The sequence below is a fragment of the Crocodylus siamensis genome, chromosome 4, assembly GCF_052110815.1.
Source record: "Crocodylus siamensis isolate JL-2025a chromosome 4, ASM5211081v1, whole genome shotgun sequence".
Lineage (NCBI taxonomy): Eukaryota > Metazoa > Chordata > Crocodylia > Crocodylidae > Crocodylus > Crocodylus siamensis.
In genome coordinates, this window is record NC_143398.1 from 28,678,704 (window position 1) to 28,692,752 (window position 14,049).

The 14,049-nt window shown below is 47.2% G+C and overlaps 1 protein-coding gene across 1 annotated transcript in view; it reads right to left on the reverse strand.

Annotated features, from left to right (window-relative positions):
* Window positions 1–14,049, reverse strand: part of LOC149865599 (dol-P-Glc:Glc(2)Man(9)GlcNAc(2)-PP-Dol alpha-1,2-glucosyltransferase-like) — a 191,544-nt gene that overhangs the window by 144,763 nt on the left and 32,732 nt on the right. Inside the window, exon 3 of the transcript XR_016441735.1 lies at window positions 9,449–9,613. The gene's annotated coding sequence lies outside the window, so the exon portion shown is untranslated. The remainder of the gene's footprint in view (window positions 1–9,448; window positions 9,614–14,049) is intronic.

Genomic DNA, 14,049 nt, shown 5'->3' on the forward strand with positions numbered 1-14,049 from the left:
AGATAAACATGGACATGGGTGAATAAGGGGTTGGTCTCCCCAGAAAAGGGTGCTTCCAGCAGCTGAGTCCTCCCCAACTATTGCTTTTGTTGAGGATGGAGGGCAGTGGAGGCCAGCAATAGGTCTGTGAAGAGTGGGGAGCACTGGGGAGAACAGTTACAGCCCTGCCCTCACACACTCTGTGGTCAGCAGCCATGAGAGGTCGAGGGAATTGTTTGGTAGGATTTTTGTGGGAAAGTGTCTCCCGGGAGCCATGAGGACTGGATAATGGGGTCACCGGCGCCAGTGGTTTTTTGGGGGAAGAGGGGGGCAATAGGCTAAAAGGGAGTGGGGTAAGGAGGGGCTGGAGTATTATAGGAGCAGGGAGGTATGAAAGGTAGATAGGGTATGGCGCTAAGGAGGTTGATGGGGTTCAAGGGAGTGAAATAGGGTCTAAAGAAGGTTAAGAGAAAGAGGGATTGTGGGTGAGAGAGGATCCAGGGGGGTGTGAGGGATTGTAGTAAGGTTTGAATACTCAGAGGTGCAGGGGAGAGGTCACTGGGGTGTGAGGAAAATGGCTAAGAGTCAGGAGGGCTCAGGCATGATGGGGACATAGCCATGAAGGGCACACTGCTTTCATGGAGGCAGTGAGGGGGCAGGATAGGATTCAGTGTAGCATGACAGGGATGGTAGAGTCTGCTGGTTTGGGTCATGATGGGGTGGGGCTGAGCATACAGATATATGGGATAATGAGGGACTGGAGCCAAGGGGCATTTGAGGAGCGGGGGTAATGCATAAAGGACAGTGAGGGACACTTTTAAGCTTTGGCAGAGTGTCTGAGAGGAGTAATGTGTGGAGGTACAGGGAACAATTCTGTTGGTGGCCAGGCTAGAAGGTAATAGCTTCCTCCCCCACCAGGTTTTTATTATTTTTGCTTGGATATGAATAATATAGCCTTAGGACCCTAGCATATTAGTAAAGGATGCCTATAGTCATGCTTGGGGGTGGCATTTTAATTAAAGCAGTTCCCAGAAAGCCACTCTAATTAAAATGTTTCACCATCATGTGTATTAAGCCCCTGCAAGTTTAAAAATGGTCGCAGAACATTTTATCAAAACCTCATTCGATAAGGTTTAGGTTTAAACACCCCCATAGCCATTTTGAAATGCACGGGGGCATATACATGTGCTAGCAAGTCCACACTGGAGAGTTCTAAGAAACCAGAGCAGACTTGACTAATTGAATCTGCTCTGACACATTCTAATTAGAACACAAACCAGCATTTGTATAGGTAGCTAAAGTTTCTAGTTTTTTTTTTAATTGGAAAAAAAATGTGTGTTGTGTTATAGGATGAGGAACCGCACTACCTGCACCCCCCTTTACCAAATGCTAGATCTGGTCATGTATTCAACTAGGTTTTACCATTTCATCTTGAAACTGTATAAATCCTTAGTTTCCCCCCTCACTCTCTTTGGAAAATGCACTTTGGAGAAAATGCCTTTACAAAAAAAACTTTGCCCCAACCCCACTCCGTACCTCACTGTGGGAGCCTTGATCTGCCCCGCCCCATGCCCTTTCCCTCCCTCCTCTCCTTTCCCCCAACAGACTTACCAGCCAGACGCTGCTGTCCAAGCTGCAGGGATGCATATTGGCAATCAGATCAGTATCCATTAATATGGCTCAATAGTAATTGGCCATCAGTTCTGGCCCAAAAAATCTTTATCAGTGCACGTCTAAAAAAATGTCAACTTTGTAAAATACAGAATTAAAGGTCTCTGCTTGCTCTATGCAGAAGCATTGGTGCTAGATTTGGAGGCAGTAAAAATTTGAAAATAGACAAGACAGGCACTGATAAACTGGGTACATATACACTGGGGGTGGGGAATTATTTTGGCTGGAGGGCTATTTAATGAATTTTGGTGATCTGTAGCAGGCCACAAGGGTAGCTCCACCCCTTGACAGGTGCCCCACCCCCTAATCACCATCTTTGGACCAGAAATCTTGCCTCTAACCCCCAACCTTTGCCACTTGAAGTCCTGCCCCTTGCCCCTGGAAGTACTACTTTTGGGAAGGGAGGTTGCCATCTTGGACCTGGTAAAAATATATATATACTAAAACTCAAACGTAAAATAACACATTTTAATTTTATTTCAAAAAAAATATTTTGTCTCAATTTTTGTTTGTGTGGTGTACATAGAGGTGACTGTACAATAGTTCAAAATGGAAACTTACTTTTGTATATTGGGGGGGACCTGTGGGGGTATGTGTCTGGAGGGGTGCATGTGGGGTGTGAGGGAGGATGTGTGTGTATGTGTGAAAATCTGTGACATTTGTAGGCGGGATGTCAGGGTGGGTAGGTGTGCGGGGTATGGGTATAGGTGGGTGGGTGGATATGGGGTTTGTGGGGGTTGTGTGTGTGTATGTGGAGCATGGGGTTGTGTGTGGAAGTGTGGGGTTTAGGGGGTGTGCATGGGTATGGGAAGTTTGTGGAGGTGTGTTTGTGGGGATGTGTGGTTGTGTGTGGGTGGGTATGGGATATGTGAGGGGCTGTGAGTGTGTGGCGGGTTTTGTGCAGGGTGTGTTTGTGGGGATGTGTGATTGTGTTTGTGTGTGGGTATGGAGTTCGTGGGGACTGTGGGGTGAGTGGAGGGAGTGGCTGGAGGAGTGTGGGTGCAGGTGTATGGTGGGGTGTGCATGTGGCCCCCTCGCATGCAAACATGAGCCTTCACAAATGCCCCCCCCCAACATGCACATCTCCTGCCACTAGTGGCAGCTGCAAGGATCAGGTCCTCTGGGCACTCACAGCCCAAGGCAGGCAGAGCCCTCCAGCCATGTGCAGTCCCAGCAAGCCCTAGGAATGCACGTGACCAGGCCACCAAATCCATCAAGTAGGGCTCACATGCCTGAGCCCCACAATGCCAGAGAGAGCCCCATGCTCCCACCCAGCTGCTGCTTCACTCCTGCCTGCCGTCACTGCCACTTGCCCACCTACCTCCACCATTTCCCCCTTCCCCACTGCTGCCCTACCCCTACCACTTCTCTACCTTCCCCCTGTCCGCCCACCCACCACCAGTCCACTCCCTCTGCCTGCCCACCCAGTGTCACTGCCCTTCCCCAACCTACCATCTTCTTTTCCCTTCCTGTGCGGCTGGGGTCAGGGTCATCCCATGGGTAAGGGTGGGACTGCCCCTGCGTGAGTGAGAAGGATTCAGGCCCATGTGAGCACAGCCTGGGGCCAGGCCAGATAGAGTAAACTGGTAGGCAGCTGCCTGTAGGCCAGATGAAATTGCCTGGTGGGCTGGATTACTGCACAGTATTATTAGGCTACTGCGCAGTTAGCATCCCATGTAGACACACTTGCTGTAACCTACTCTATGTTAGAATCTAGGAACACTTCAGATGCTACGTATAATAGGATAAATATGGCAAGAGAAATGCTGGCCCTAATGAAGTCAATAACAAAACTCCTATTGATTTGACTGAGGCAAGAATTTTGTCCAGAGTATCTCCATCATTTGCAATGAAATGAATTTGTATTTGCATTGGGATGAGTGGTGAAAATCTGGCTTCCCCTATGTTACTTTGACTACCACTGGAAATGTGCTTTCAAATAACTGTTATAGAAATTCTACCTAAAGCTTCCTGGCTTTTGAAAGATAATATGATATTTAGAGTACATTTTGTTTAAAATCCTATTGGCCATATCTACACAAGACACTGACTGTGCAGTTATACCTACTGCACAATATCATCATATCACAATTTGTGCCCTGCAACACTGCTGCGCAGTAGTAGCGAGCTACTATGTAGTAGGCATCTTGTGTAGATGCGACCATGGGATCAGAAAACTGTTCAGTTGTTTCATGCTGAAGTGATAGAGTGGCAGGGATATATTTTAGTAAAACTATGGATTCTTTCTTGCCAAGCCACTTCGTCAGAGTTGTCATGTCAAAGTGATCCATTCAGGAATTTCTCCAGATCTACTAAGACACTTACTAAGACTCTGGAGGAGTTAAAAAGAAAAAAGAAAAAAATTTAAAGTAACCTAAAACATGAATCCCCTTCCTACTCTTGCTATCTGGGGAATTCAACACATAATGGTGCATGCAGTAGTAGTATTTCAGTTAAAAAAAATATATATGAAAAAGTATAGCAGATTACATTAATCATCTTTAATAATCTGTGCATGACTATTGATCACAGAAACATGACAAACCTATTTTCTTTGTGTCTCCTTTAATTGACATGGCTTCAGAATAGGTTCAGTGGTTGCAATGACCACCACTGACAGCCACAAAATTTCAATGAGCTTCTTCTGTCCTTATACGAACAAGCTCTATTTGACAAGTTCTTTCTGGCTGACTAACATGCCTTAGGTCCTGCCTATGGTTATCATAGATACTTGTAGAACAGATATAACTTATCACAACATATGCCACATTTAATGAATATCTTATGCAACTCTCCAGAGGAGGAAAAAGAAAATCCTGACCATCAATTTAATAAAAGCAATTTCATTCAGCACATTCAACGTGTGCTATTTAAGTGATGGTAGACTCTAAAGCATACAACAGATACCAGCATTTAATTTCTAGTAGAAGAGAAAAATGAACACCTTTTGAGCATGGCTTGTAAGAGAAATACGAAGGTATTTGTAGTAGGAATATGCTATAAAGGTGCCTATGTTTTTAAGGAAAATATACTACCATTTCCAATGAACTGGACAAGTGCACCGACAAATTCACTGAAAAGGTCTCAGTTCATCCTTTTTTATTACACTAGCACTATGGTGTAGAAGTGAAAAATGTGAGTTTTGAAATCAGTGGCTGACAGCGTTATGGCTTTCAGCAGTAGACTTCCTACCTCCATGCCTTCACACAACTTTTAACTGAAGTAAAATTGTCTCAGCTACTCAAAATGTAGACAGACTTTATAGTTACTGACAAGGTAATGTATAGCTCAAGAGTTTTGTGTGTTTAGGTTGCTTATAGATCTTCAATTTATATAGTCACTTCAGAGCTATTTAAATAACTGAAAAAGAAGGCAACTTCTTAATAGGTAACAATTATATCCTAGGATAAACAAACTCTGCAGCTGAAAATCAAGAAGTTTCTTAGTTGCTTACTACTATGTTTATAGGTAATTACTCCATTGCAAGTTCAAGAGAATATTATATATCAAATGTTCTTTGGCTTGCTAGCCATTTTCTAATGGTTCACATTCAGTTCATACATCACAAGTAGCAAGAGAAGTCAGTCCTTACAGAAGGTACAAAAGATTTCTAAACTGCCACTGCTTCTTGCAAATAACCAGAATGCTACAGATGGTGTTCCACTGTTGACAAAACTAATATAAGCCCACCTAACTACAGCAGGTGAAGACAAGGGATAGAAGAGCACAATCGCCACAATGGATAAATATGCTAGCAGAAGGAACTATTCATTAGAACAATGGTCCAGGGGGACTAGCAATGGCTAATTGATTTCTAAAAGCCTATTTGTGACAAAGTTTCCTTCAAGACCCACTATGTCTGAAGCCAGCAGACACAGGCTGGGAAACTGAAGACCTGTACTACACTGTTCCATGACATGAGATAAGGTGGCATTAGGTCACAGTGCCAAACTGCAGAGCCCTTGGGATTTCCAGTGTTGGTGAACAGATCAAATTAGGAGGACTGGCAAATAACCAAATTAAGATGTGTGCATGCAATGCATTTGTTGGAACAAACAAATATGCTGACAGGACAGAATGTGGGCAGAATTAATGACCACAGGGAGACCAATCACCAGTGCCCAGGAATGAAGAATCATCAGAGGGAAGAAAGAATACAAAAGGAGGGATTTCAGAGCAGCAAAGCGTCCCCAAGAGGGGAACCTGAGGCCACCATGAACAGAGGGCACACCACCAACCCATCTCACCCACCCCACTTACAGGGATGGGCCTTGGTCCTCAACTTCCAGGGTGCTAACATCTGATATTCAAAATAGAACCTCAAATCCTAATCAGCAGTTCTAGAAAATCTGTCTTGAAAGAAGGAAATAATGCACCTTCTTTGAATTCACATACTGAAACACATTTATATTGAGCAATGCAAAATAGTTTGAATTTTGTACAAATATTTTCAACAAAGAAATATCCAGTGTGCATAATATTACCCAGTGTTAACTGCTTTTAACAGTAAACAATGCAGGACAACAGTGATTACAATACTGAAAAAGAACAAATGAATCTTATGCTTAATAGGCCTCTCCCATATCATTTTTCATTCTTATAAAACTGCATTTAGCACAGTATTTAAATGCAGAATTTAAAAGAAGAGCTAACGAAAATTGTTTACTCCCTACGCTTCCTAGAAAATACATTCTAAACATATGTCTCTCAAACTGTCATAACAACCAAGCATCTTAAAGGGATTACCACAATAACTGCAGCACTGTACTGTAATCACTTCTATTTTTGTCCCTAATCAAATGGGACTACTGGAGTCTATTTATATGTATTCACTTTTCTTTCCCTTCACAGCTTCCACTCTACTCACTTCCCACCTACCCACTTCTTCATTCCAGCATAACCACACTGGAATCTGATCATAAAACTAGTTGTAAAATGCTTTTTAGTAGGAATCTGATTCCACTAGGACCAAACTGAAGAAAGTATTTCAGCATTAGCTAATCAATGGTCAAGATTTTCAAATGACCACAAGTTTAGGAAATCTTTTCCATACCAGAGGTTGCTTTTGCTTGACATTGTTTTCAAGGATGAGTAACAGGTACCTTTTGAATGGCAAAAATGGCAGTTCACTGTCTAACTCTGAGTGAAGGATAACGGAAGGTGGACACCCAACTCCTATTTGCAAAATTGCCAAGTGTCTCTGATAACTGGTATTTTTCAAGGCTCCAAATCCTGGAGACAATTGATCATATTAGACCCCCAGATTTTATTTTTAAAAGTGAAAGCTTTTAAATCACCTGGTTACAGAGAAAAACATGAAAACAGGACCAAACTATGCCTTTAAGACTCACAAACTAGAAGGTAGACAAAAAGAACCCGAACTTGATTATTTATAGTTTTATAAATCTGAAGATGATCTCATGGTTTGGGGGTACCTGATTCATGTTTGACTGCTTCGGGTTAGCAATTCTGCATTTGTAACTATGAAAATGCCCTTAGCAGGTGATTTGGCAACACCATTTATATTAACAGGAAAAGGCAGACTTTGAGTCTTCAAAGGAGCCACAAGCAGCTGTAGATGTTGTTTCCAATTCGGGTGAAGAACCAAAATTTGGTTAATGACCTTCTAACTGTTTAACATGGTATAAAATGGCTACCTATAATACTTCACACATTCTACTCAATAATTCATAAGACACTCTGGATGTGTCTACACGTGCATTTAAGCGTGACTAGAATGACTGTGAATTAAGCTAATGCACATAAGTGATTTTGGGTAGGTGTCTACATGTGTAGGGACCTGTCACTAAACTTAGTGCCAGCCCTGCCATGAGCCCCTGTGGCCACCGGGGGGGGAGCTCCAGTACCTGCCAACCATGTTTGAAGCCAGATCCAGGTGCCAGCACTTGGCAGCAGTGTTTAAAACACAGCCTCACACTGTGTTCTCTGGGCAGCCAGCTCAGACAAGCAGTGTGGTGAACACAGAGGCAGCACGTGGCAGCTCTGTTTGTGCCCCCTTGGCATTCCTAAGCTATAGCTACCCCAGGCCCTGGCAGCACAGGACAGGGTACCTCAATCATGCTGGCTACCTCAGTTGCTGGCCCGCCACAGTCACCTTCACCTGACCCATGGCCATCTCACTCCGCCTGGCTTCTTCATATGCAGTGACTGCCTACCTGCATGCCACACACCCTCCCAGGGCTCTGGTGGAATCAGGAATTAGTGGCAGCACCTGGTACAACACAACTGGGATGACGAGCAGTGGGCCAATGCCTTTAGGATGACCCAGGCCACCTTCACCGACCTGCTCCACCAGCTCCGGTCCCACCTGGAGCACCAGCACACTGGCATGTGCCCGGCCCTCCCTGACAACACCCACCAGACTCTGGCACTGCTCAAGTTGGCCACTCTCGCCAGCCTGCGGTACATGGGGCACTTGTTCAGGGTAGGCAAAGCCACCACTGGGGAAGCCTTCCTAGAGCCGTGTAACACCCTCCATGACAGGCTGGTGGACACCATCCTCTGCATCCGTGACCCCCAGGTGGCATTTGCAGGGTTCCATGCACTGGGGTTTTCCCAGTGTATCGGGGCCCTGAACACAGTGGTGATGCATAGAGGGTGCACGGGGGTGCATGTGCACCCCCTGTCAGGCTGCACTCCCTGCTTAGGCAACAGGCGGGGGGGCAGGAGGGAGTGCTGGTGCCCCCCCACCGCTGTGAGCACTAGCCGGAATGAGGCGGTGGATCTCTCCCCAGTCACTGACTGGTCACTGGGGGGGGGCATGTAACCTCCCCCCGACTCAGATGGCACCAGTCGCCCATGCCTGGACAAGATGCACATCCAGGTGATCTGCCCGACCCACAGCAGCTGCAGCAGGTCCCCCTCATTGAGGCCCCAAGCGAGGCATGCACCTGCCAGTGGGGGCCAGGGCACTGGGTATGGGAAACTCTGGCAGAACAGCTCATGGAGTACTCCCCTCTCTAGCCTGCCTGCCCCACCATCCACACACCCCTACATCTGGCCTATCTCCAGCACAACTCCATTACCTCCCTCCTCAGCCAACAGAGCCCCTCCACTGCCCTCCCCATGCACCAACAATAAAAAAACCACTTCCCAGTGTCAAAACTATGTACAACAGTTGCCGTCTCTGTTTTTAAGTCCCAGAGTGGGAAGCTGTTACGTGGAATGGAACCACCTAGGGGGAAGAGCTTGGGGGCAGGCATCCAGCACCCCGGCTTCTCACTATTCCCCCATGGGTCTGGGAGACAAGGCAACCATTGTGGGTGGGGGGCTCATCCCTGGGCAACAGCAGACGGGGCTCCTCTGGGCTGAGCAGCTCCCCCTCCAGCTGCCCAAGTCCAGGGCCAACAGGGCCAGTGTCTCCTTGCAAGTGGTGAGCCTGGGCCCATGTAGGTGGCAGCAGACCTGGGCCAGGGTCTGGGCCAGGGGCTCCTACAGGTGACAAGTGCCTGAGGACCTCCTCCCAAGCCCAGGCAGGGACCTGCTGAGGAGCAGAGAGCAGGTACCAGGGGCCCTGCAGGGTCATTGATGGAAGCCAGGCAGTGGGGGGCCTGCACATGACTACCAGGCCCAGGACAGTGTCCAGGGTCTGGTGGTCATTGTCTGTGGCTCCATGGCCTGGACCTGAATGACAGTTTGCTGCCTGAGCAGTTGGAGGCACTCCCACTCCAGGGCCAGAAGTTCAGCCCGGAACTCCTGCTCCACAAGGCCCTGCATGAATTCCCGGGTGGTTTCCCAGGTGATATTCTCCTCACGCCAGGACTGAGCCCATGCCTACCACTTCTTGGCCACCTCCACCAGCTGCTGGAGCAGGAGAGTCCGATCTTGTGTGCTCTGATAGCACAGCCAGAGCATGCAGAGGGGTTCAGTGCTGGGTGGCAGCAACCAGTGCCCACATCCCCACTGGGGCCAGTGGCTTCTTTCTTGCATCCAGGTGCTGGTCCTGAAGAGGCAAGAGACAGAAGTATTTTGTGAGAGTTTGCAATATTTCAGAGATAAGATGCTCTGCACCAGGACCTGTGTGCTGCCCAGCCTCAGATCAGGGGTTGGCCATGCACAGGTTCCCAAGGACCATGGTAAGTCTGGCAGGGTAGACCTGGTCCCAGGAAGCTGTTGGCTGAGCCCACCATCCCAGCGTGGGCCAGGCAAGCTGCTGGCAGCACCTGCTGCCATGGCTCAAGACCCCACTCCTCACTTTCTCCCTGCAGGCAACCAGTCTGTTGCACTGCCACCCAGCCTATGGCACCTAGGGGCACACAGGGCTTCCAGACAAGGGAGTGAGGGACTGGCCATGCCCCTGCCCTCCCCACTGGGGATCTCTCCAGGAAAGCACCCTGGGGTCACCCCCCCATGCTGCTGCTGTCCCCCAGGCATGCCCCTTATGCATGCCCCAAGTGGTGCGTGATGAGCTGTTTGGGCAGGCTAAGGGGTGCCTGAGCCACTAAACTTGCTGATGATGATCCTTCTGATGCAGTGGGTCGGGCACAGCTGTGCTAATGGTTTGGGACCCTGAGCTACGATGGCACAGGGGGCAAGCCCAGACTGCCCCACAAACTCTGTCACTGCCTGGAGGGCTACCGGTGGCAACATTACATGTCCCTGCCAAGAAGGCTGCTGCCATCAATGTCTTCCTTGGGGTGTGAGAGGCCTGTTCCCGCTCAGCCACAGGGACATGGGCTGCTGAATAAAGTTTTGAACTATGTCTTGCCTCTCTGCATACTGTGCGGTGGAAACCAAAGGCCAGGGGAGTGTGGGCAGGTTGGGTGGTAGTGGATACAGCAGCTAGGAAGCTGGGTGGGGTGGGGCACTGAGCACCCAAAGGCCCCATCGCTTGAAGGGGCAGGGCAGGGAAGGCCACCCCTGCTGGTGAAAACTGCAGGGTTGTGGCCTGGGTCCTAAGGCACCAAAATCCTGGTCAGCAACCACATAAAGGGCATGGTCTTGTGGGCACAAACAGACCAACCATTGTGGTTAGTCATAACCATCCACTTTGCTTGCAAGGCCTTGACCTTTATATGGCACTGCTGACCAGGCATGCCCTCACTCCTGCATCCTGCTTGATAGAGCTTCATAAGTGTGGGTATTTGAGCAGCCATTCTGCTTGAATTGCCTCTGGACTTCTGCATCGCCCCAGAGCATCACAAGGTCCCTAATCTCCCTCCTGGTTCCAGTTGGGCCCCCAGATGAATGGCAGAGGCGTGCGCACATGGGCAGGGCCAAGCCTTGATGTGGAGGACAAAGACGACATGCTGTCCTGTGCCAGCTCTCTGGGCCCCCATGTGGCTGTCCCCGTGTTGCTGAACCTGGGTAGCTACCAGTACCCAGGGCAGGAGCACAACAAGGGGCTGGAAGCTGCTCAGCTGAAGCTATGCCCCACACTACCTACAGGTGCAGAGCAGGCTGCTGGGGATGAGCAGCAGGGAGTTGCTGCTGACCTTGCTGACAGAGACAGCTAGCAAGCAGTCCTGGGGAGCTATCAGCCCTTTCCAGCACCCACCTGGCCCAACGGGAGTGCTCTGACAGCTGTGTGGCCTTACAGTGGCCAATTAGCCACTCTGCCTCCCAGACAAGGCAGGCAGAGGCAGCCTGTGTCCTGTCCACATAGGGCATATAGGGCCTGCAGTGGTCCTGGGGGGTGTACATGCTCCTTCAGACTTATGGTGTTTGTGTCCTAGGGCATGAAATGGCTGAAGGATTTTATAGACTGCAGTTAGGGGCTGCCACAGAGGCAGCCAAGCCCTAGAGCAGGAGAGGCTCCCAGACAGGTAGGGCAGACCCGGCACTAAACTTAGTGCCAGGTCATGTCTATATGTGCATTACTGGACATTAACTAATCACACCTAAATTTGATACCTGCATCTGCAGCTATCAAATTTAGGCATGATTAGCCATGTTTACAGCACAGTAGGGTGCACATGTGTAGACACATGCCTGTACTGCTCAGTAAACTAGGCTAATGTTCAGTAACATGCCTCATGTAGATGTGCCCTTTGTTCTGCTAAGTCAACATGTGAATGTTCTACTGAGGACACAACATATGGACTCTCAGTTCTCCATTGCTGAGCCAAAAAACTAAGTAATGAAAATTAAGACAAGGAAGAGGTCATTATGAAAATTCTGCTTCTGCCCTCTATAAAGCAAACACAAAGACCAGATTTGTTAAGGTATTTAGGACACATCTATACATGCAAATAATGTGGGATCAGTTTACTTTAGAATAAGCTACTCTAGAGTAGTTCAGGGCACACATCTTGTTCAGGGCACATGTCTACACGTGCAGGGACACAGGAAAAGATTTGCTGCTCCTAGCAGCAGACAGCTCCTGCTCCCTGAAGCCCTGCACTGGGCCCATGAAGTAGCCAAGAGGAGCTCTAGGCCCCCCTGGGGTACTAGCCCAGGAACTGGCAGAGAGCACAGGACCAGAAGACAGTTGTCTCTTGGTGGGGGCTGGGACATTGCTCCCTTCCCCTGGGAGCTACCTGCTGCTACGGCATGCTCCACAACTGAAGCCTGGCTGGAGACAATGCCCCTAGGTGCCAGCAGCAGGTAGCTTCCAACCCCCACCTTCCAACTGCAGTATGGGCACTTGTCTACATATGCGCACGCTTACTGCACTGTAAAAATGGCTAATCATGCCTAAATTTGATACCTCAAATGCACAGTTGCTTGGCCAGTGTTGGGAGATTCTTATAACCAGCATTGGGAGATTCCATGACTGCAGAGTTCTGGCTGGGAGATAAGAATCTCCCAGCCCCTGCTCCCTGATCGCGATCAGGAAGTGAGGGATGGGAGCTCCCTGCTGCCAGGATAGGGGGACAATGCCCTGGTCTAGGCTCCAGTGGTGAAGCCCCTGCCTCAGCAGCAGGAAGCTCCTGGGGGTAGAAAGCAATCTCCTGCCCCCTGCTATCCAGAAGCACATTTGCTCCTGGCTGGGCTGCACATGCTGTACTGCACAGTGGGTGTGTCTACACATTCATTAATGTGCCATAATTACTGTGCCTTAAGTTTAGTACTTGCATACCCAAGTACTAAATCAATGCACAGTAATTGGCACTACTGCACAGTAGCACCAGCACACAGCTTTTTAGTGATGCTAACTGTGCAGTAGCCTAATACTACTGCTCAGTAGCATATTAGCATGGGTTTTGCTCTGCATGCTACTATGCAGTGTTATGAGGCTACTGCACAGTTAGTATTTTGTGTAGATGAACCCAGTAAGTAGTCAAAAGTAAATTTGCTACTTGTATTTACGAGTAGCAAATTTATTCACAATTAGAGCAAATTACTGCACAGTAAGGATCTGCATGTGTAGATGGTGATGTTTAGTACACAGTAATTAGCTCTAATCTCAAGTAAAATGTCTAATGTAGACACACCCAGTGGTACTTAAAAAAGGAGATTGGCACTTAATTAATCTATAATTCTATAGGTTAAATTTGATATTTTAAAATCTAACTAGATGCTTCTCTGCATTCAAAGGTATCTAACTATATTTAAAATTTTGTCCTATACATAGTTACTGTGCCTACTCATTTCCCAAACCAACATTAAATAAAAATCCCTCCCACCCTTTTTAATTTTTTTTTGCATTATCTCACTATTTGTAAATATTAAATAGTACTTTTCAAAGATAGTTCCCCCCGTAATTTGTGCTTTATTATGGTCTTCATCATTATGCATCCTTGATTTATGTAGTTCAAATTCTTAAGACCCTTCTCTATTGAAACAGAGATTCCGTGCACACAATCTAAGCACCTGAAGGTATTTGAGCAGACCACTGCTGACAATATTATATATTACATTTTTAGTGTGCATGTGTCTGTTGATTTAGATTCAGTACATAGTGTCAGATGCCGCTGAAATGAAAATAAATGCATTTCATATGAGGAACTATTACAATCAACGGCTGAATTGCATTACTAGTTTATCCGCTTGGATCCAATCATAACAATTTTCTGTTCTGTGCATAATATAAAAAGTTTCTATCTTTACCTAAGGATTTTCTAGAAAGAAAAATAATGTGCATCATCAGTAAGTCATTACTGAAAGTATATGGATAGATAAACATTTGAGCACATAAAACATGCAACATCCAGTGTAATAAATATGACAGACCAAATACAATTTCATTTAGCTTACTGTGGAGTCGATGGAAAAGAAAGCTTAATTTATAACTTCTCCTCCCACCAGTCTCAGTACTGGCAATACTTGTGTATGGCTATAGCTGTAAAAATATAGATTGGTGCTGATATATTTTTAGTGAAACATGGAATGTCCCCATGATTACCGCTAACTTAAATAAGGGCTACATTACAGTTACTGAGGGAGTGATGTATTAAATGTCATCTATAACAGCGGTTTGCAACCTTTTTTAATTTG